This window comes from Gekko japonicus, unplaced genomic scaffold, assembly GCF_001447785.1.
Source record: "Gekko japonicus isolate JY-2015 unplaced genomic scaffold, Gekko_japonicus_V1.1 scaffold103, whole genome shotgun sequence".
NCBI classification, from domain to species: domain Eukaryota; kingdom Metazoa; phylum Chordata; class Lepidosauria; order Squamata; family Gekkonidae; genus Gekko; species Gekko japonicus.
In genome coordinates, this window is record NW_015160210.1 from 698821 (window position 1) to 719477 (window position 20657).

Here is a 20657-nt window from a genome sequence, read left to right on the forward strand (position 1 = left end):
AATAATTTTTCCACCAAAACCATTAGTATACATTTTTTGCTTTAAGTTTAAAAATGTAAAGTTATTTTTCTGTCCATTTTATGTCACCATTTGTTCATTTAACATAATCGTCTAACCATTTGTAAAACCTTGACCATGTATTTTTGAATCTTTCTTCTCCTTGTCCCCCAAAAAATAAAGTTAGTCTGTCCATCTCTGCTGTTTCAAAAGTTTTATCATTTCTTCTTTTGATGGAACATCATTCTTTCTCTAATATTTAGCATATAGTATTCTTGCTGTGGACTAAATTTTCATATTACTGAGCAAGAAACAAACCTGGGATGAGGTTTCCCCTTCTGGACATCTTTCAAAACTCATCTATATCTGATCCCCGAGATAAAGGTAAGCCAGTTTTAGAACAACCCTTGTTGCATGACAAAGGGCCAGGTGCGGAAGATTGCAAATAGGATGCACAGAAATAACACTCTAACCTCAGAATGAGAGAAATCCTTCAAAAGAGTAAGCACATCACAAGTTTGAGAAGCAATCCATCCTAGAATGAGCAGAGCAACCATGCAGAGAAGCAGTGGCACTGAGAAATTTCTTTGTGCCACACAGTGTTTTCAGCAACGATTGTATTGCAACCCTGGGTAAATCTCACTGAAAAGTACAACGTTTTTTTCATCACTTCGCATGGGAAAGTTTTCTTGTTTGGCCTGCAAATAAACGTGTGAGAAGATCTTGCCGTTGCTTATTTTATGTAAACTTAACCTTTGCGTCGTTGGTGAAGGTGGAATTCATTTCTTAACCAGCTTCTATACTGGCTCCTATATTCAATAAAAAGGAGGAGGTTTTTAAAAAAAAAAAGCAATAATGGAATTATGAGAAATTGGGGAAGCAATAAGGTTAACATTAGAGGTTAGCTTTTTGTTAACGGTGAGGACAACCAGAAGTATGCCTACATTTACCCACCCCATTTTCAAGGCAAAAGACATTCAGAGGTAGGTTGCCACCAGTGCTCCCTCTAAGCTGAGTTAGTGTGAGCTAGCTCACAGTTTTTTAGCCTCCTGCTCACAGACTTTTCTCTTGGCTCAGGAAGGAGGGCTCCAGAGCAAACTAATTTATGCAACAGCCAAATTGCTGGCTCAAATCTTTAATGCTGGTAGCTCACAAAGAAGAATTTTTGCTCACAAGACTCCACAGCTTAGAGGGAGGATTGGTTGCCACTGCCTGCCTCTGAATAGAAACCCTGGTATTCCTTGATGGTCTCCAAGTTACTAGCCAGGGGCAACCCTCTTCCGTTTCCAAGATCTGATGAGACTGCGCCAGGCTAAACTATCCAGATAAGGGCACATTTACCTATAATGAGAAATCGTGAAGAAATTACGATTAGGTTTCGTGGTAGCAGTAATGACAAAGTTCAGTCATTAAATTACAAAACCCTGGAAGGTTTGAAAATGAGTCTGGTTCTTAGGTTTCTGGGCTGGCTGTAGTGGTTAAGTGCACGGACTCTAATCTGGGAGAACCGGGTTTCATTCCCCCACTCCTCCTCCACTTGCACCTGGCTGGATGACCTTGGGCAAGCCATAGTTCCGTCAGAGCTGTCCTTAAAAGAGCAGTCCTTGAAAGACCTCTCTCAGCCCCACCTACCTCACAGTAGACTCCGAGTGAAGGGCGGGTTATAAATCCAATCTCTTCTTCTTCTAAGGCCAGAGAAACTGTCTCAGGCCCTGCACGGTGGCAGCGGAGGAGGAGGAGTTGGATTATACTCTGCCCTTCACTCAGAATCTCAGACCAGTTTACAATCTCCTTCACTTCCTCTCCCCACAACAGACACCCTGTGAGGTAGGTGGGGCTGAGAGAGCTCTGAGAGAATTGTGACTGACCCAAGGTCACCCAGCTATCTGCATATGGAGGAATGGGGAATCAGACCTGGTTCTCCACCGCTCTTAACCACTACACCAAAGTGGAATCAGCAATTAGCTCAATGGAACTCCACAGGCAACTCCAACCCACGCACCAACACTATAACCACCAAGGACATTAGTGGAAATTCAAAAGCCCATGCCTTTCTCTCCAGACAAATCTGGCTCTCACTCTCATCCAGATCTATCATACATCTCTGTCGAGACGTCACTCGCCAGACGACGGAAAGAACGCAGCATGTTAAATCACTTTCATTAAAAGCGTAGCATCACATTCATAAGAAATTAACATTGTTAACTGGACCTTAGCGGATTACCCGTTTACCGATGAACCACTGAGAAAACGTGCAAGTTCAGCAAAAACACGGTCCCTGCAGAGCAAGCAAAGTCGCAACTGCGAGCAGGAAAAAAAAAAGAAATTTCATGCCACAGCTGTTCATTGCAAATACCAGAACAAAAACACCCACGGAAGCCAACTTAAAAGGGGGAGGGGACTCTGCTAACACACTCGCAGTAACCCGACTGCTCACTGATAGACATTCACAATCTTTTCTTGATTATCTTTATTTTTTCCTCCTTGTTTCTCCAACAGGAGCAGCATTTGCATATGTGCAATTAATGCTTCTGGGGGGCTGGCAGCGGCTTTGGTGAAAGAAGCGCAGGGGGGGGGGATCCTACCTTTTTCATACTGCTTCGCTGAAACCATGACAGCCCAGCTGCACGTCAATCCACACCCAGGATGACTCAGATGGTGGGTGGGGTACTGAAAGGAAAAAGAACTATATACCGTACACCCAACCCACAACTCTACCAGGCTACATGGAGCAGGTGGTGGGTGGAAGAGCTACTAGGACAGCCTCTGCTTGGCGTGCAGAAAGTCCCAGGTTCAAACCCCAGCATCTCCAGTTAAAAGGACCAGGCGGGAGGTGATGGGGAAAGACCTCCTTCTGAGTCCCCGGAGAGCTGTACAGAGGGGCCGTGGCTCAGTGGAAGAGCTTCTGCTTGACATGCAGAAGGTCCCAGGTTCAGTCCCCAGCATCTCCAGTTAAAAGGACCAGGCGGGAGGTGATGGGGAAAGACCTCCTTCTGAGTCCCCGGAGAGCTGTACAGAGGGGCCGTGGCTCAGTGGAAGAGCTTCTGCTTGACATGCAGAAGGTCCCAGGTTCAGTCCCCAGCATCTCCAGTTAAAAGGACCAGGCGGGAGGTGATGGGGAAAGACCTCCTTCTGAGTCCCCGGAGAGCTGTACAGAGGGGCCGTGGCTCAGTGGAAGAGCTTCTGCTTGACATGCAGAAGGTCCCAGGTTCAGTCCCCAGCATCTCCAGTTAAAAGGACCAGGCGGGAGGTGATGGGGAAAGACCTCCTTCTGAGTCCCCGGAGAGCTGTACAGAGGGGCTGTGGCTCAGTGGTACAGCATCTGCTCTACCACCCAGGTTCAGTCCCCGGCATCTCCAGTTAAAAAGGACCAGGCAATAGCTGATGGGAAAGACCTCTGCCCGAGACCCTGGAGAGCAGCTGCCAGTCTGAGTAGACAATACTGACTTTGATGAACCCATGGTCTGATTCAGGTTAAGGCAGCTTTCACGTGTTCATGAGTGTTCACCCGGGGATGTGCGCTTTCCACGAAAAACTGTACCGGAAAAGGTTGAATGAAATAATTTAAGTTAATGTCAGCAATGTTTCAAGGACGTTAGCAAAAGAAGGCAAGTATACCACACATTTCTGTCCATTCTTCACATCCCACATTTACAGCATTACAGCCCCCCAGCTTACAGATAAACAGAAGTTACATTCACCCATGCGGAGAATTTTCCATGGGGAAAAATGTCTCTGTGCTATGCGGCAGGAAGTCACTTCTGAGACTTAGGGCGACCCTATGAATTTATTGCCTCCGAAACACCCTACGGTTAAAAGCCTTGCTCAGATCTTTCAGACAGCTGCTTCCTTTACTGAGTTGATCCGTCTCATACTGGGTCCTCCTGTGGTCCTATAGCACATAACCTCAGAAAAATTTCCACCCCACATCACCGATTCTAACCTTTCCTCAACAGTTTGGTTTGGACAGGGGTCCCGCTGAGCGCAAACTCCCCCAACTCTGTTGAAACACTAGCTGAGAGTCGGAGGACTCATGTGGGTGTGGGCGAGGGAAGCAAAATTCCAGTCATTCCAGTCTTAGAGGTGACACCAACTTAATTGATGTGTGTGGAGTTCCGCCTTTTGGTGACCCTCTGAATTCATGACCTCCCAAACTTCCTATTGTTAACACCCTCCCTCAGGTCTTGCAAACGGGCGGCTTCCTTTCTTGAGTCGATCCTTCTCATGTTGGGTCTTTCGATATGAAGTGCTTCCTACACTAATGAAGTGTTATAGCAATAAAAAGGTAAAGGTTTCCCTTGCTCGAAAGCCAGTCGAATCCGACTCTAGGGGGCGGCGCGCATCTCCATTTTCAAGCCGAAGAGCCAGGCTGTCCAAAGACTTCTCTGTGGTCATGTGGCCAGCATGAAAAGACACCAAGGTGCACAGAATGCTGTTCCCTTCCCACCGAAGCGGGACCTATTTATCTACTTGCAACTTCTTGCTTTCAAACTGCTAGGGTGGCAGGAGCTGGGGCCAGAGACGGGAGCTCACTCCATCACGTGGCAATTGGGTCTCGAACTGCCGAACTACAGACCTTCCGGCCTGCAGCTCAGCGTCTTAACCTCTGAGCCACTGCAGCCCACTTTCCTTACTACCTTATCAACTTAATTGATACAACAAAGAAAATAGTATTTCTGTTACGGATGAGCCTGGCTCTTAAATGTGGGGGGGAGGGGCCTCCTAAAATCCAAAGAAAGATGGTAAAGGCCATTATACGGCATGAACCCATGAAACTGCCTTATACTGAACTAGACCCTGGGTCCATCAAAGTCAGTATTGTCTACACAGACTGGCAGCGGCTATCCAGGGTATCAGGTGGAGGTCTTTCACATCACCTACTCCCAGGTCTTATAACTGGAGATAAAGGGGATTGAACCTGGGACCTTCTGCATGCCAAGTAGAGGGCCGACCACGAGTGCCAGCCCTCCCTTTAATAATAAGAAGAAAGAGACCGTGAAATTAACAGACGCACAACCGGGAAGCTGCATAACTAATTCTATGCCAGGTATTAAAATCCATGCCAAAGACTCTGGAGGTTCAATCAAATGAAGACGAAGAAGAGATTGGATTTAGACCCCACCCTTCACTCGGAGTCTCAGAGCGGCTTACAATCTCCTTTCCCTTCCCCGCCCCACAACAGACACTCTGTGAGGTACGTGGGGCTGAGAGAGCTCTGAGAGAACAGCCCTTAACAGAACAGCTCTGACAGAACTATGGCTTGCCCAAGGTCATCCAGCAGCTGCAAGTGGAGGAGTGGGAAATCAAACCCGGTTGTCCCAGATTAGAGTCCGCGCACTTAACCACGACACCAAACTGGCTCTCACTCTGCAATATGCATTGCACTTTTCCATCCTTTACAACACCTCTCACACTTTCTAGCTAGGATAAAAAGACTCGGAGATCTCAATTTCTACTCACGTCTGACTCTAGAAACCCCATAACCTGAATCTCTTGCTGGTCCATAAGATGCTCTGGACTGAAGTCTAAAGACCAACACAGCTAGCCTCTGAAATATCACTTTAGAACATCCTCCACACTAGTTCCTAAAAGGTCGGCTTTGAAACATACACATACTTCAGTTGCGCCATGAAAGATGGAAGCAACCCTTATACTCAACTGGGCTATGAGAAAGTCCTCATTTCGCCAGATAATAAGAGGTAGTTAAATACAAAAAGTCAAAAGAGTCGACAACAAATGAAAGTCACTGAAACAAAGGGAAAGAGCAGAAAACATCCATGCACCAACAAGGAAACCAGGCAGCGGTATGAGTATTACGTATTTCTTGCCTTTATCTATTTGAAATATTTATTAGACCCCTTTCTCCCTTGCAGAACTGAAGGCAGCATACAACATAATACCTACGTGAAAAATACTTGATCTCCAGTTTAACCAAAACAGAGTGAGAAATACAGCGGCAACCGCAAATCATGAAATAACCGCGTCAAGGTGTCCATACCAATATCTCATGCAAACAATAAAGAGATTTAAAAACCAAGTTGTATATATTATTAATGGGAATCAGAAACACATCAGCAATTGAAATACTATCAATAAGGGACAAATATATTATGTGTTTTCCCCTTATTGATTGTATTCCAATTGCTAACATGTCAGATTATTTTTGATTCCCATTAATAATACATACGACTTGGTTTTTAAATCTCTTTATTGCTTGTACGAAATATTGCTATGGACACCTTGACACGGTTATGACTTCCAATGCAGGAAGAGGAGGAGAATGGGTTTATACCCTGTCCTTCACTACCTGAAGGAGTCTCGGAGAGGCTTAAAATTCCTTTCCCTTCCCCTCCCCCACAACACAAACCCTGTGAGGGCTGAGAGAGCTCTTTTGAGAACTGCTCTTGAGAGAACAGCCCTGAAAGAACTTGTGACTGACCCAAGGTCACACCAGCAGCTGCATGTGGAGGAGTGGGGAATCAAACCCGGCTCTCCCAATTAGAGTCTGTGCTCCAGAGAGTCTGAGAGCCAGGTTAAGTATGTGGACTCTAATCTGGGAGAACCGGGTTTGATTCCCCACTCCTCCACATGCAGCTGCTGGTGTGACCTTGGGTCAGTCACAAGTTCTTTCAGGGCTGTTCTTGAAAAAGAGCAGTTTCTGGCAGAGCTCTCTCACCCCCGCCTACCTCACAGGGTGCCTGTTGTGGGAAAGGAAAAGGCGTTTGTAAGTCGCTCTGAGACTCCTTCGGGTAGTGAAGTGCGGGGTATAAATCCAATCCCTTCTTCTTCTTACCACTACACCAAACTGGCTCCCATACAAGGCAGCATACAGAGACTGGTCCTATCTACGCTCGCTCAGCATTAAGCCCCACTGGTTTCACCAGCTGGATTCCAGTTCAGTAGTACGTTACAAACTCTAAGGCGCTACTGGACTCAAATCTAGTATCCAACAAAGAGAGCTCTGACTCTCGAAAACTCATATCCTGAAAATCTTGTCGATCTCCAAGGTGCCGCTGGACTCAAACCTAGTACCTGACGAAGGGGGCATTGACTCTCGAAATCGCATTTCCCGAAGATCTGAACTGCAGGCTGTGGAAGGTCGGTAGTTCAGCAGTTCGAGACCCGGGTGCCGCATGATGGAGTGAGCTCCTGTCTCTAGTTCCAGCTCCTGCCAACCTAGCAGTTCGGAAGCAAGAAATTGCAAGTAGATAAATAGGTACCACTTCGGTGGGAAGGTAACAGCGTTCTGTGCGCCTCGGTGTTCAGTCATGCCAGCCACATGACCACGGAAACGTCTTCGGACAGCGCTGGCTCTTCGGCTTTGAAACAGAGATGAGCACCGCAACCCTAGAGTCGGATTCGACTGGCTTTCGAGCAAGGGAACCTTTACCTTTAAGGTGCTTCTGGACTCGAATCCAGCTCTCCTACTGCAGACCAACAACGTTGGCTACCCTCTTGAAACTGATTCCAACGGGACACGCTTGGGACTAAGTTGTACGAAGGACTGCAGCCTTCGGGTCTAAACGCACACAAACGTCGTTGCTGCCAAGCAGCGTGGGGAAATCAGTAATTCTGTACGGCATCCCTGCTCCAAAATGTCCCCTCCCCACGCTGTTTTGTGGGGAAGCAAGATGGCTTTCATTAATACTTGCATTCCCACGCAACGAGAAGTCAAATATTCGGATGAAAGAGCAAGTCGCTTTATGTACCAGCAGCATTTCTTAAGAACATGTGCTTTAAAAAGAAAAAAAGAAATCCAAAGACTTGTTTCCAAAGCCAAGCAGGGGGAAAGAACAACTGTACTTCACAGCACCACGACCGGGGTAGGGGTGGGGGGTATAGAGTATTTATTTACTGTATTTATATCCTAGTGGGGAACCAAAGCCGCTTACATCCTTCTCCTCTCCTCCATTTTATCCTCATAACAACCCTGTGAGGTAGGTTAGGCTGACAGCGTGTGACTCGCCCAAGGTCACCCAGCGAGCTTCCACGGCACAAGCGGGGATTCAAACCTGAGTTTCCTTGATGCTACTCCAACGCTTTAACCACTACACCACGCTGGCCGCAAAGCTAGGTATAATGCTCGTAAACTCATATATGGTAGACATATTTCACTAAGAGCATAAGAACACAAGAGAAGCCAATGCTGGATCAGGCCAATGGCCCATCCGGTCCAACACGCTGTCACACTGGCCAAAAATACCAGATTCTCTCATGTCATTTGGCTCCCTACCTGTCCCGCCCGTGACTTAGCCACAGTGATCCATGCAATAGTCACCTCCAGACTGGATTACCGTAGTGCGCTCTATGCAGGGCTACCCTTGAGACTGACCCAGAAATTGCAGCCAGTCCAGAATGCAGCGGTGCACGTTCTCAGAGGAATACCATTAAGAGCACATATATGACCAGTGCGCCACCAGGTGCACTGGCTCCCAGTTGAGTTCAAGGTATCTGGTCTTGACAGTCAAAACCCTAAGCAGTCTGGGACTACCATACCTTCAGGACCGTCTTCTCTCAGTATGCCCCTCAAAGAGCATTACGTTAGATGGATTGACATCTACTGGTGGTCCCCAGCCCAAAGGAGGTTCAGGGCTTTTCTCGGCCCTGGCACCAGCCCGGTGGAATGCTCTCCCAGGTGAGATCCGGGCCCTGCGGGACTTATTACAGTATCACGGGGCCTGTAAAATGGAGATGTTCCGCCAGGCCTAAGGTTGAGGTGGTGGAGCTCAATCAGTACTGGTGTTTCCAGAACATCTTAATTTTATAGGATGTCATCTGACCGCCGCCCACAACACTGGTCTACCATCTGTTACACACACACGTATGGAGCAGCCTCGGAAATAGCTGTATTGGCATCACAAATGAAATGAAATGATTTTATAGCTGGATTTTTAATAATGTATGGATATTGCTGATTGCTTTATTGTAATCTATTATGTTTGTATTATATCGTTATATTGTGGTTGGTTTGCGTATTAGTGTAACCCACCCTGAGCCTTGCAAGGGTGGGCTAGAAATTCAATTAAATAAATAAATAAATATCTGACCTCGTACATCACGGTGCAGGAGAAGAAAAAGCGATTCATGTCAACAGAATGTCACAGAGCATCAGGACTGCCCCACACAAACATGCACTACACCATAGTTGCCACACAAACACAGAGTTGCCCTGACCTGGATAGACCAGGCTAGCCAATCCTATCAGATCTTGGAAGCTAAGCAGGGTCGGGCCTTCGCTAGTATTTGGAAGGGCAACGACCTCCAAGGAATACCAGGGTCATGACCAGTGTTCCCTCTAAGCTGAGTTAGTGTGAGCTGGCTCACAGTTCTTTAGCCTCCGGATCACCCATTTTCGTCTTCGCTCAGGAAGGAGGGCTCCAGAGCAGACTCATTTATGCAGCAGCCAAACTGCTCGCTCACAACTTTAATGCCAGGAGCTCACAAAGTAGAATTTTTGCTCACAGGGCTCCACAGCTTAGAGGGAACATTGGTCATGACCAAGGCTCCCTCTAAGCTGTGGAGTCCTGTGAGCAAAAATTCTTCTTGGTGAGCTCCTGGCATTAAAGTTGTGAGCAAGCGATTTGGCTGCTGCATGAATTAGTTTGCTCTGAAGCCCTCCTTCCTGAGCTAAGACAAAAATCTGTGAGCTGGAGGCTAAAAAACTATGAGCTAGCTCACACTAACTCAGCTTAGAGGGAACACTGGTCATGACACCGTGGCAGGCAATGGCAAACCATCTCTGAAACTTCTCTTGCCTTAAAATGAGCCTCGCTCGCCACATACTGGTGCACAACTCTAAAAGAGCTAGAACTTCTGGCTGCCAGACAATCTTAGGATCTCCTGGCTATTCTACACATCGTGCCATACAATAATGATCTATTATTTATTCCCCACAGACTAAACATGAAGCTATTAAGAGATGGGGGTCAAATGAGATTTGAGAAGCCGGGTGAAATTTAGTTGGGCGACAGGCGATCCACTCCTGTCAAAACTCGACATTTGATGACCGCGAGGGTGCAAGCCCTATGAAAAGATGACAAACCTGAAAATTACAGAAGCTCTCCATTTCCAGTTTCATAACTCAAGGACCACACCTGACTGTGAGAGCCAGCTTGGTGTAGTGGTTAAGTGCGCGGACTCTAATCTGGAAGAACCGGGTTTGATTCCCCACTCCTCCACTTGCACCTGGCTGGATGACCTTGGGCAAGCCGTAGTTCTGATAAGAGCTGTTCTTGAAAAAAGAGCAGTTTCTGTCAAGAGCTCTCTCAGCCCCACCTACCTCACAGGGTGTCTGTTGTGGGGAGGGGAAGGGGAAGGAGTTTGTCAGCCGCTCTGAGACAGCTTTGGGTAGTGAAGCGCGGGGTATAAATCCAATCTCTTCTTCTATACTGGGGGAAACAGACTATCCCAAGAAATGAAAGTCTCCAAGAGAAAAGCATATTCGTCGTTTACTTTTCACCCCGAGTATTATTTAATAACGCTAGGGAAAGTATTCGTGGGCGGTGGAAACCTGACTGTGCCACAGATCGCCACGGCGAGTGCTCAAAACTTCTATCTAGTCCCTTTTACTTATTCATTTGAAATACATTCTTTCTGATAGTATATTTGCCACAATGGAGACGATGGGGGGAAATGCACTGATCTCTATCGCAGGAATTCCTGATAGAAGTGCTTTTCTGCATGTTATTTCCACATCTGTTCTGGCTCCAGGCTGCTTTGGTTTATCCCCCAATTTCCACATGCATTTTTTTTTTTAGCCTTTAGTTTGGTTGGGTGGCGTGTCTCTCTCCTTATTCCCCAGTTTCCGGTTCTTCTGAATCAACGTTTACCCCAATCTTTTTCTGGAAGCTGATTTTAAGTCAGCTTTTTTCGTCATGGGTAATGTCTCCATCAGTTTCTTCTGTCCCACTCACCTCCATGACTGGATTGTCATGATTGTCCGACCACAAACCACACGACAAGTGGATGTGTTCTTCCTTTTTACAAAAGCCCTAAAATATCAATACAGTGTTGTGATCAGGGCTTTTTTTTTTGTAGAAAAAGCCCAGCAGGAACTCATTAGCATAATAGGCCACACCCAACAGCTGAAACTCATTTTAGCATATTAGGTCACACCCCTGACCATGCAGCTCATTAGCATATTAGGCCACACCCCGATGCCTTCCCTTGGCTTTCCTGGGCGCCCCACGGCTGCAGGGAGCCCAGGCAAGCCCCCTGTTGAAGGGAAGGCAGTTTAAAGCCAGCCCTCAGACAGGTCAGGGAAGACACGGGGAGGCATTTAAATGCCTCCCCGATCCTTCCGGGGGGGGGCGGTCCCCCCCCCTCGGAGTTGCGGGGGGGGGGGTCACTCTCCCGGCCTTCCCTCTGTAGCCAGGCACACAGAGGTTTTGGCTGTAGTGGGCGTGGCCAACTCTGAAGCCAACCGGAACTCCGTTCCTGTGCGTTCCTGCCCAAAAATAGCCCTGGTTGTGATGATAGTTTAAGCAGGTTCTCTGACTTCCCAGCTTTCATTAAAAAATGAGGTAAGTCTCCAGTCTTCACCTCACAGAGATAAGCCTTTCCCCTTATATCTCCACACGGGAGGGGACGGAGACATACCTTTTTTGAGGGGAAAATGCACGCTCGACATTCAGAGAACCTGCTTAAACTTTCATTACAACACTATATCAATATTTTAGGGCCTTTTTTAAAAAAGAAGGGATGTGCCGGGACACCCACCTTTGAAACAGCACCCACCTTTGAAAATCGTCATTATTTAAGGCACGGGGGGTGGGGATACTGACTCAACATCTGTGAAAAAGCGCAGGGAGGGCAGACCTGCGGAAGAACCCTGCCGAAACCGATTCCAGTGTTTGTAGATCCTGCCCAAACTGATTCCAATTCTTGTGGATCGATTGCCAAGAAAAACAGGAGTAAGTCGAGTGTGCAGAAAAGGTCGACATGAAGTGCTTCCTACACTAATGAAGTGTTATAGCAATAAAAAGGTAAAGGTTTCCCTTGCTCAAAAGCCTGTCGAATCCCACTCTAGGGGGAGGTGCTCATCTCCGTTTCCAAGCTGAAGAGCCTGCGCTGTCCGAAGATGCTTCCATGGTCATGTGGCTGGCATGACTAAATGCCGAGGTGCACAGAACGCTGTTACCTTCCCACTGAAGCGGGACCTATTTATCCACTTGCAGTTTCTTGCTTTCGAACTGCTAGGTTGGCAAGAGCTGGGGCCAGAGACGGGAGTTCACTCCCTCACGCGGCGCTAGGGTCTCGAACTGCCGAGCTGCTGACCTTCCGGTCTGCAGCTCAACGTCTTAACCACTCAGCCTTCGCAGCCCCTGTTATAGCAATGCATAGTTAGAATTCTCATGCACTAATAGTGGTCAGATCCTTGAAAATAACAGTGGCCAGGGCTTTGCGGTTTCACCATGGACCCTCAAGAGTGACAGAGTAAGAAAGCATTTAAAAAAACCTCATAACAATAACAGTAGCAATAATCCAGCAGAACAAAGAAGGAAGATAGGAAACGGGATTCAAGAGGAGCCAGAGCGTACCGTCAACAAGAAGGAATTCCAAACAAACAAACCCACCCCATAACTTTCTTCACTACCATATAAACAGCAAGAAGAAAGCCGAAATGTTGTAAACGAGTGGAGCAGCTATCCAGCCTCAGTCACCCCGCCCATTTAATCAAGTGACATCACTGGACTACACAACATGGGTTTGTTATCAAATGTACGGAAACAGAAAAGACAAGACGCACATATACACACAAGAGCCACCAGTAAGGACTCTCCAGTAAGTGCAGTAAGTGCGCGGACTCTAATCTGGGAGGACTGGGTTTGATTTCCCACTCCTCCACTCACATCTGCTGGATGACCTTGGGCAAGCCATAGTTCTGTCAGAGCTGTTCTGGAAAGAACAGACCTTGAAAAAGCTTTCTCAGCCCCACCTACTTCACAGGGTGTCTGTTGTGGGGAGGGGAAGGGAAAGGAATTTGTAAGCCACTCTGAGACTCCGAGTGAAAGGTGGGGTATAAATCCAATCTCTTCTTCCTCTTCTTCTCTGGACCTTTACTCTCTTAGTTTAACAGCATAAAGGGGAAAAAAGTGTATTCAATGCCAGCAACACTTGAGGTCATTACAGGATGCGGACGGTACCTGGGTGATCAGAACTACGTCATCCACAACTGAATCTCCAGAGATGGAAATACACTTCAAAGATGTCCACTGGTGAAAGTTCTGATTTGCCATTTTTTAAAAAAATAAACAATTAGGTTAATAAAAAACCACAATTTTTATATATGAAAGTGACTGGAATATCAGAGATTCCCTGGAGGCCTCAGGGATGATAATGATGGAGGAGGAGGAGATTGGATTTATACCCCGCCCTTCCCTCGGTGTCTCAGAAAGGCTTACAAACGCCTTTTCCTTCCCCTCCCCACAACAGACACCATGTGAAGGAGATGGGGCTGAGAGAGCACTGACAGAAACTGCTCTTTCAAGAACAGCTCTGAAAGAACTATGGCTTGCCCAAGGTCACCCAGCAGCTGCAAGTGAAGGAGTGGGGAATCAAACCCAGTTCTCCCAGATTAGAGTCCGCGCACTTAACCACTACACCAAAGAACCACAGAGAACTCCTGGAGTATTTACATGTACTTGTGACACATGAAAATGCCTTATACTGAATCAGACCATTGGTCCATCAAGGTGAGTGACATCTGCTCAGATCAGCGGCAGCTCTACGAGGTCTCAGGCAGAGGTCTTAAACATCACCTACTACCTGATCCTTTTAACTGGGAGATGCTAGGGATTGAACCTTGGACCTTTGGCATGCCAACAAGAAGATCTGCCACTGAGCAGTGGCCTTTCCGCTTTGACTCTGGGGAAACTACTTAAATTTATTTAATTTATTAATTTCGATTTATATCCCGCACATTGCCTGCACAGGCAGGCTCAAGGCGGCGTACAAAAAGTTAAAGTACAATAAAACACAGGTGCGAAAACACAATACTATAAATCAGTATAAAACAAATAAATCGGTCCCTGTATTAACAGACTTGCAACCAACTGAAAACTGAAAACTCACTCAGACCAGATATAAAGACTTAAAATAACCTCAACAGGTCTAACTGGAGCCATCCAGAACAGTTGTGGGTGTGCAAAAAAAAATTAAATCAAAATAGGGGGTCCTTCGATCAAAACAGGAGCCTCTCAGGCCTGCTAACAACTGCCATGAGCTCTCTTCCTCCTATCGCCCAACACGCCCACTCCACAAGTGGACTGTCCGTATGCTAAAGCTCGATAGCATCAATTCACTTCTGAAGATACACTAATTCATCATGATTTCTCATCCCGTCCCCGCGACATACACCCAGTTTTTACCCCCTCCTTTCACTGAGAACAGTTCGCTGGAGTATTTCATGGGCGGATATTCGCTTGACCTTAAAGGGTATGGAGAGCAGGGAATCTTGTTTCCAGAAGGCATTTCCTGTCTTTTGCTTTTCCAAACATCACCCCCTATAAGCCGTCTCCAGAAAGATGTATTCCAGCATTTCAGATCCGCAATTTTATCGTAACCGAATTTATAAAGGCTCTTATTGCAACAGACAGGCCAGACTGCTGTGTCTAGAACAGCCAAAGCCCAGAGAGATTAATCTAAATTTATTAAAACGTTTTAAAAAAAACAACAACAACCCTTCCACCTTTGGGATTCCACTACCAGGAACGATGCTTCCACTGAAAAAAACGACCCTTTTAAAAAGCGTTTTCAAATTCGACAATACCCTCGGCCCCGAAAACTACTTAGCTTTATTCCTTCATCATTTATACTGCATTTTCTAGAATGAAAAGGAGCATTACCATTATTTCCCATTTATCTTTGGAAAATTGGACTACAGGAGCACTCAAGCATTACGAACCATTTTGTTTTTCTAAAGCCCTGGGACATAAAACAAAAAAAACCAAATGAATATACCGTAATTTCAAAACCGAGAGGAGAGGGAGAGGGAAAGGAGGAGGAGGGAGAGGAGGAACAATTTCAAATGCCCTGGTTAATGTGCTTCTGAACTATTCCGCCCTTTATGGGTGTGTACATAAAAGACCAAAAGGCAGTTTTAAAACTGCAAGCATCAGGGTTTTAGATTAAAAATCAAGCGATGGCAACAGACTGGCAGCCACAATTCAGACACTGTGGGTCACCAATGTTCCCTCTAAGCTGTGGAGCCCTGTGAGCAGAAATTCTACTTTGTGAGCTACCAGCACTAAAGTTGTGAGCAGGCAGGTGATCGGGCTACTGCACAGATTTCTTTGCTCTGGACTGGAGCCATCCTTCCTGAGCTAAGACGAAAATGTGTGAGCCGGAGGGTAAAAAAACTGTGAGCTAGCTCACTCTGACTGCGCTTAGAGGGAACACTGGTCACCTGTGGCTCGATAAGGCCTGAACTGCATTTCTGCTCCCCCAACCTGACCATTTTTCTTCTTCATTTATTTGATTTCTACCCCGCCCTCCCCACCATACATATTTAGGAATCCTCCCCCCCCCCGCACACATCTTAACGTCTCTTTCTTGTATGGACGTTTCTCTCTTTGGTCTCTATTCCGTAGCCATGACTCAGAGCTTCCTGACCCAAATCGTCCTTTCCATGACTGCAGGGACATTTGTGAGATAACCATTTCCTCCATTATCCTATCAGACAACCCACAGTTTTCAGTGAGACTGACAAAGGAAGCAAAAGGCGACACCATTGAACTCAATATTTCCTCCCTTTAAATGGACATCTATCGGCACAATGATATTTTTTCAGACATCTATCGGGACAATAATATTTTGACTTTTAAAAAACACAGACGCAGCTTTGAGGGAAGTTGACATCTTCTCAGCTTCACCGGAAATCCAAGAAAGGGGTAGTAAAGGATGGAGGAAATCAAAGACAGACAACAAGCACATCTTTCCGCATTGACTCCTGTCCCACAGGCTATGGTTTCATGAGGACACTACATTCAGGAGCCGTGGCTCAGTGGCGGAGCATCTGCTTGGCATGCAGAAGGTCCCAGGTTCAATAGGAACATAAGACAAGCCAGTTTTGGATCAGGCCAATGGCCCCTCCAGTCCAGCACTCTGTGTCACAAAGTGCCCAAAAATACCAGGTGCCATCAGGAGGTCCACCAGTGGGGCCAGGACACTAGGAGCCCTCCCACTGTTGCCCCCCCCAGCAACAAGAATACCGAGCTTCACTTGCCCCAGACGGAGAGTTCCTGTCTATACCTTGTGGCTAAGAGCCACTGATGGACCTCTGCTCCAAATGCTTATCCAATTCCCTCTTGAAGCCGTCCATGCTTGTAGAAGCTGCCACCTCCTGTGGCCGTAAATTCCATGTGTTAATTACTCTTTGGGTGAAGAAGGACTTCCTTTTAACCATTCTAGCCTGACGGCTCAGCAATTTCATTGAGTGCCCACCAGTTCTTGTGTTGTGAGAAAGGGAGAAAAGTACCTCTTTCCCAAATTGCCCTACCTGCTCTATCCCATGCATCATCTTATAAACCTCAATCATGTCACCCCGAGTCAGCCATCGTTTCTCCAAGCTAAAGAGCCCCAAGTGCTTTAACCTGTCTTCCTAGGGGAAGCGTTCCAACCCTTTTATCCTTCTAGTTGCCCTTTTCTGCACTTTTCCCAAAGCTATAATATCCTTTTTGAGGTGTGGTGACCAGAACTGTACACAGTACTCCAAATGAGGTCGCACCATTGATTTATACAGGGGTATTACGATACTGGCTGGTTTGTTTTCAATTCCCTTCCTAATAACCCCCAGCATAGCGTTGGCCTTCTTCAGTACAATCCCCGCCAACTCCAATTAAAAGGACACGGTAGTAGGCAATGTGAAAGACCTCCGCCTGAGACCCTGGAGAGCTGCTGCCTGTCTGAGTAGACAGTATTGACCTTGACGGACCAATGGTCTGGTTCAGCAAAACGGCAGCTTCATGCATTCAAGTTCAATCATAGCTCAAAAAGGGGGAGCACTTGGAACAGGCAAGTGGAAACGCTTCTTCTATGCCACCATGTCGTAATGTTCAAAATGGGGAGGGATCTTATAAAGTAGACCGCGGCAATGCTCATTAGATGGGGCAAGGGGAGAAAGGTAAAGGTAAAGGTTTCCCTTGCTCGAAAGCCAGTCGAATCTAACTCTAGAGATGAGATGCTCCTCTCCGTTTCCATGCCAAAGAGCCAGCGCTGTCCGAAGACTTCTCCGTGGTCATGTGGCTGGCATGATTAGACACCAAGGCACAAGGAACGCTGTTACCTCCCCACCAAAGCGACACCTATTCATCTACTCACAGTTTCTTGCTTTCGAACTGCTAGGCTGGCAGGAGCTGGGGCCAGAGACGGGAGCTCACTCCGTCATGCGGCATTCAGGTCTCGAATTGCTGAACTACCGACCTTCCGGTCTGCAGTTCAGTGTCTTAACCTCTGAGCCACCGCAGCCCCTCGGGGGAGAAAGTCCGGGCTTAAATGAAGTAAATTAACACAGTGGGTTAAAAGCCTCTGGCATGAAAAATTTCCTTACTGTACTTTTTTAAATATTACTCAAAAGCAGCAGTTGCCACGGAGGGACCAGAATTCTTGCTGTTCATCATTTTAAATTGCCTTAAGTCTTACTCCCTAGCTGCGCTCCACCAAGGCCTCCTCTGCCATCTGTTTAAGGATAAGCTCTTTAGAAAAGCAGAAACGCTCTTCTGTTGAAAGTCACCTTCGATATTTCAACACCATTCATTCAATTAAGACTGGAAACTCCCAAGATAAGGCACAAGGGCTACCGACACGTTAACGTCAAGACCTCGTGACACAAAGAACGGAGGACGGGAAGACACGGCAACACTGCACGTCAGTGTTCCCTCTAAGCTGAGTTGGAGTGAGCTAGCTCACAGTTTTTTAGCCCCCGGCTGACACATTTTTGCCTTCGCTCAGGAAGGAGGGCTCCAGAGCAAACTAATTTATGCGGTAACCAAATCGCTCGCTCCCGACTTTAATGCCAGTAGCTCACAAAGTAGCATTTTTGCTCACAGGACTCCACAGCTTAGAGGGAGCATTGCTGCATGTGGGTAAAAAAATGAACAGCCAGGTAGGCAGGCCCCAAAAGAAAAGCGGGTTTGTGTTGCACACCCTCGGCATCTCCAAATAATAATAAGGCTCATCAATTTGGTGCTGCTCTGTCCCTTTACTCTTTCACAATGCAATGAGCTGCAGGTTCTCAGCCATCCTCTCCTCCTGAAAATAACCTTCTACCAAAACAAAACTGGGGGGACAACGACCCACAGAACAGTACAAACCAAGGTCACCCAGTGAGCATCCATGGCACGATTTGAGCCTAGGTTTCTCAGAGACTAGTCTAACGCTTTTAACCTTCGCACATTCCAACACACAGCATGTGAGCTGAAGTTACAGAGGTGCGCAAGTTTTAAGATTTAGGGTGTGACAGAAAGACCGGGTCTCTGCTGTTAATGAGTGGTCTGGATAACCAAGAGGGTGATTTAAACAGGGAGGGAAAGCAGCTCAGGGTATCATCCACGAAACCTGCAGAAGAAGGACGGACTGGAGAGGAGAGCCAACAAACAGACACACCTGGAGAGACTGAGACAAGGTCCCGATCAAGTGGCAAAACGTGCAGGCAAGTGTTGGAAGAGCCCGGCCCCGTCTCAAAGACTCAATGAGAAACAGGACTGAACTTTCGCCTATGTATGGGAAGTAAAAGGTGAAGGTAAAGGTTTCCCTTGCTCGAAAGCCAGTTGAATCCAACTCTAGGGGGCGGTGCTCACCTCTGTTTCCAAGCTGAAGAACCAGCACTGTCCGAAGACTTCTCCATGGTCATGTGGCCGGCACGACTAAACACCAAGGCGCATGGAACGCTGTTACCTTCCTACCGAAGCAGTACCTATTTACCTACTTGCAATTTCTTGCTTTCGAACTCCTAGGTTGGCAGGAGCTGGGGCCAGAGACAGGAGCTCACTCTGTCATGCGGCACTCGGGTCTCGAACTGCCGAGCTACCGACCTTCCGGACTGCAACTCAGCGTCTTAACCTCTGAGCCACTGCGGTCCCCTATGTATGGGAAAGGGAGCACTAAATGTTAAATAATGCTGTAAGGTGCCTGTTTGGAGGCTCTTCATGTCCAACTGTTGACATAGGGTTTATGTAAAAAGAAGTCAAATTACTATGGTTACTAAAATATTACTTTTTAATTATTTGCGTGACTCCGGGGAGGAATATAGGCTTGACACTTATTGACCTATAATTTCAGACGGTCGCCATGTTTGTCTGCAGTAAGAATATCTATATCCAGTAGCCCTTGAGATACCAACATGATTGTCAGGTAGAAGTTCTGACCCCTAAAATCTTCTCATTCCAAAACTTTGTTGATCTCTAAAATGCTACTGAACTCAAATCTAGCTATTAACCTATTATTTGTTGCTGCTGTTCAGTCGCACAGTCGAGTCCAACTCTTTGCGACCCCATGGACCACATCACACCAGGCCCTCCTGTCCTCCACCTTCCCCTGGAGTCCGTTCAACTTCATGTTCACTGCATCGATAACACTGTCTAACCATCTCATCCTTTGCCGTCCCCGTCTTCTTTGACCTTCAGTCTTTCCCAGCACCAGGGCCTTCTCCAGTGAGGACTCCCTTTCTCATTTGGAGACCAAAGTATTTGAGCTTCCGCTTCAGTATCTTGCCTTCCAGGGAACAGTCAGGGTTGATTTCCTTTAGGATCGACCCAGCGTTTTCTTTTTATTCCTGATCCCCATCTGCTTATTCTAAAAAACCCTCAATTCAACTGGCGTTAGCAATATGCTCATTAACAGCCTGACAAGGCCACGGTGTGCTTTTTTTTCAACAAGTGCTTTAGAACAGATATCCTACTTCCAAGTGGTTATTACGAACAGAATGTACCGGATATGAAATACCTACACACGGAGAGCGTTCGAGAGGGACAAAAATTCAACACAACTGATTTAGCTATGCACAAGATTCTGTGACCTCTTTAAAACTTCCTTCTGAGTGAAAAAAGACCATTCAGGGTATTAATTCTGTATGCTTAGTTTCTCAAAATTACAAACTGTGCTTCTGTGGCACCCTGAGAAGCAAAGAATCGTCCTACCTGCAGCGCTTAAAATGGCGGGATTGGTTGCAAACTCTTGCCTACTTGCATCAGGAGAAGTAAAACTGGTTAACAGTTCACAATTCGGTAATCGGTGCTTAGGAGAGCTGGTTGCTTTCTGGGAATCCCAATCGTGCGTAAATAGAGAAGAAAAATCAGCCAGCAAAATTCATTAACCCTGGCCCCTGCTGGATATCACAAACGTGACCAAGAACCCACCCAGGTTACTCTAAAATCAGGTGACTCCAATGAGCAATTACAGGAGCTACAGAAACCTGTGATACGATCAGACACTGAAATCTATTGAACTAGTTTGGTGTAGTGGTTAAGGGCGCGGACTCTAATCTGGGAGAACTGGGTTTCTCCCCACTCCTCCACTTGCACTTGCTGGATGACCTTGGGCAAGCCATAGTTCTGGCACAGCTGTTCTTGAAAAAGGAGTTTGTAAGCCGCTCTGAGACTCCTTTGGGTAGTGAAGGGTGGGGTATAAATCCAATCTCTTCTTCTTCTTCTTCTTCTTCTTCT

General features: G+C 46.8%; 1 protein-coding gene across 3 annotated transcripts in view; it reads right to left on the bottom strand.

The window, feature by feature from the left end:
- EPN2 (epsin 2) overlaps positions 1-20657 on the bottom strand; it is a 61977-nt gene that overhangs the window by 34919 nt on the left and 6401 nt on the right. The gene's annotated exons all lie outside the window — the stretch shown is intronic.